A 3,838-nucleotide genomic window follows, 5' to 3' on the forward strand; every position below is an offset into this window, starting at 1 on the left:
CATATTTTATTAAATATTGTTGTTTATTGTTAATTATATTTTATAATTAAATAAATCAAAACTTGTATCCTTGAAAATTTGAGAATTAGAATAAATACCAAATTGAGACAAAAATGCAATTTAAATTAATTTTAAAACAAGGCTGACCTGTGTGAGTGGGAGGTTATAAATGGTTTGTGTATATGGTAGTGATTTTGTGTGGATAATTTTAATATAAGAAGAATTAGATATTTGTGATTTAAATTTTTTTAAAAAATAGGTAACTAAACTTAAGCTTAGGTAAGATTATTAATAATAAATATGAATCTCTAATAATTGACTTTTTCATATGGTTTTAACTTATAATTAATGACCTGGGCAGAATAGCCTGCAAAAGTAATTCTAATATTAATGTGAGGAAGAATTTATAATTGAAGGTATGTTATATTATTAGTGATAATGTTGGTGTTATAACTGTTAAAAATGAATATATAATATAAACTGTTAAATATTTAGATGTCCTTGAGGATGGCTAAAATGGCCGAAACGTTGGACTGCTGACAAATAAAAAGTGTTGAGACAAAAAAGGATACAAGTTTTGATTTATTTAATAAATAATTACCTTGTCTCAAGAAATTGAAATAATATAATTATATTTTATAAGTTCATTTTTATTTTTTTAATTTGTATTATATGCCTGTGATATTATTCTAATAGGATTAGTCCCAGAATAAATGAAGAATAATATTATTATTATTATTATCATCATCAATCACAAACTATCATAACTAGCAGTATCATGAGATCCTTTGATTACTACATGTATTTATTCATAAAACATACAAAAAATCAATAACCAAATATATATATATATTTTAAATTAAATAAGTAATGATACCTATTTGTAGTTGGTTGCTCTTAATTTCAGGACAATAAAGATCGGATCAATATTCTTTAAATGCAAATTATCTTGAGTATTCAAGACTCGATTAATACCCCCCTTTTGTTCAAGAGGTTTGAGAATTTCGAAATATAACTTGGTAGGTTTTCTTTATAGTGAATAAATTTTCCACAGTGCACCTAACTTTGACATTTCCATTGAATAGTTTCCGTAGAAAATCTTATTTCATATCGATGATGACGAAAGATGAGGAAAATAAAAAAAAAAAAAAAAATGAATTGTGAATTTCATTTTCCATAAGAATCCGCCGAAACTCTCTAGCGTATTCTGTCATTATTATTATGATAACGCGAAATCGGATTCTCTGACAATTTTATTGTTTACGTTACTTTAATTTTTACGCACCATATGCCCGTAAATCTTTAAAAAAGGAAAAAGTATTTGATATTTTCAAATTCAATTTAAAGCGGACTAAAAAAAACCTCATCTTGGCAGTGTTAATGTTACTAGAAAACATGCCATTAGCGAACCGGATCTAAAAGAGATCTAAAGTGTTCCTGAGATCCGTTACAGATTAGTGCTACTCATGTTTTGCTCAGCTAAAAGCTTCTAGCCCATAGACTCCCAGCCTTCTCCTATTACAGATTTACAAACTCAAAAGACGGTTCTTGTAATACAATGAGTGTACATCGCATGATCTTGATAAGGTACAGGTACAACAGTACAGCCCCTAAAATCAACTGGATAAGTTACCTAGTATGTATCCTTATGGTGTACGTTACTTGTACTATCAGTGTAGATGAGTACTATACTAAAGTGTTTCAAATAGTATAGTATACATAAAGAAGAGAAGAAAAGGTCATTAATGGAAAGTTGGCACCTTTTTTGAATTTGAAAGGATATTGATAAGGAATTTCAAATTGAGGTAGCTGGAACGATCAAGGATTCTTGTATTTAACAGGTGGATAGATAAATGAAGGAGGTCGATAATATATGAAGGTTTATCAGTTCTTAAGGATTGGAGTATGATAGACCAACAGGATACTATATGACAGGATCAAGATACAAAATTGAATTATTCCTCCCCAATTTTTATTGCTTTAATGAAAACTATGCATAATTACTAGTCAAAATTTATGAGTCTGCCAAGTATAGGTAGGGGGAATAAACAATGGTGGCTGTTTCAAAAAAAAATTTTTTACTAATTTATTTATTGTTATTTACAACTGTATACATATATACTCATCAAGTAAATTGCTGTAAGTGATATTATGACATGATACAAACACGTGGAGAATCTACCCATTGATAGAACTTCAAAAACACTTCTAAAGGAGAAGATCTCGAGGCCATCTTCTTTTCAGATGCCTAGGAGGATTATTAGGTAGTGAAGGAGAAGCCAGGCTAGAAATAAGTTGATTTGGGTGGTTGGGAAGTTTATTATGGAAGGATTGGTATCTAGTTTTGGCCAAATCATTAAAAAGTATGGTGCATTAAGGATTTTACGAAGGATTTTGGACTGTAAGGATTGAATTCGAGAGGAATTAGATGGTTTAGTGGAGCACCAAAGCTCAACTCCATATGTCCAGATAGGCCTTATAATAGTCATGTAGATCAGTCTTTTGTAATGGATTGAAAGTTTGGACAGTTTGTCTACTAAATGTTCTAATAGTCGGAATCGACGAGCAGTTTCCTGTCTTTTCAGTCTTGTACGAGGATTCCATGGCAGTAGTTAGTTCAGATTTAGTCCTAAGTAACGGATCTGCTCAACAGGAATAAGTGGGGTGTTTCAAAACATAAATAACAAAATTAACAATTCATTCGGAGCTCCAAACATTTGAAACTAGACTATGAAACCTAATAGGACACCATTTAAAGTATAGCATTTTTTTAAAAAATATGAACCCTAACAGAGCTATCTACGTTCAATAGTTCCCGAGGTAAGGTATTTTTAAAATGTAATTTAAATAAAATCATACACAAAGACCTTAATGTTCCATTTGTAACCGATCTAGCCCGAACCAGATATCACTCCTTACATTAAAAACTCTCTAATCACTCAAACCCCCTAGTTTCTAATCTTGCATCCTCTTCCATTCCTGACAATCCTCCGAGGCGCCTGAAAACAAGATGGCCACGAGACCAGCTAATGTAAAATGTCATTAGAGTGCTACCAGTAGGTAGTTGCTCTGCATGCCTGTAACAATCCATTTTAACTAAGACCATATTTACTAAATGTATTATGTAATATACAGTTGTAAATTTCAATAAAATCATTTAAAAAAATTATTTATGTATATTTCTGTTATTGTCATTACTAATATTTTATTTATTTTATGTCTTCGTCTTTTTCTAAGATTAACTTTTTTTTTCCTTTAGAAATTAGTTATTTATTTTATGAAATCTATAAATATCATTGTTTTCTTCTTCTTTTTTTTTCTCGTTTTTAAGAATTATTATTTTCATCTATTTATTTTATTTTTGATTAGTATATATATAAATATTTTTATAATTAATAGTTACTTATAATTGTTCAGTATTTAGAGCGTTTTGATAGTTAGGGATCTTTTGCACTAGACTTCCCCCTATCTCCTTGTAATCAATTTAAAAAAAAAAAATAAAACAGTTATAATGACCATTATATTAAAAATTATAATCTGGTATTGAATAAAAAAATAAAATAACAAGTAGCAAATATCATAAAACAGTGTGGAACAAAGATATTCATTAGAATCTATTTGATGGCAAATTTACTCAACTTTTTTTTTTTGCAAAACAAATTCTCTTTCATCCTCTTCCATTCCTGACAATCCTCCGAGGCGCATGAAAAGAAGATGACCACGAGACCAGCTAATGTAAAATGTCATTAGAGTGCTACCAATGCGTAGTTTCTCTACACGCCTGTAACACTCCAATTTAACGTAGATCAGATTTACTAAATGTATTATAATGTACAGT

The sequence above is a fragment of the Halyomorpha halys genome, unplaced genomic scaffold (assembly GCF_000696795.3).
Source record: "Halyomorpha halys isolate HHAL.00 unplaced genomic scaffold, Hhal_1.1 Scaffold13.1, whole genome shotgun sequence".
Lineage (NCBI taxonomy): Eukaryota > Metazoa > Arthropoda > Insecta > Hemiptera > Pentatomidae > Halyomorpha > Halyomorpha halys.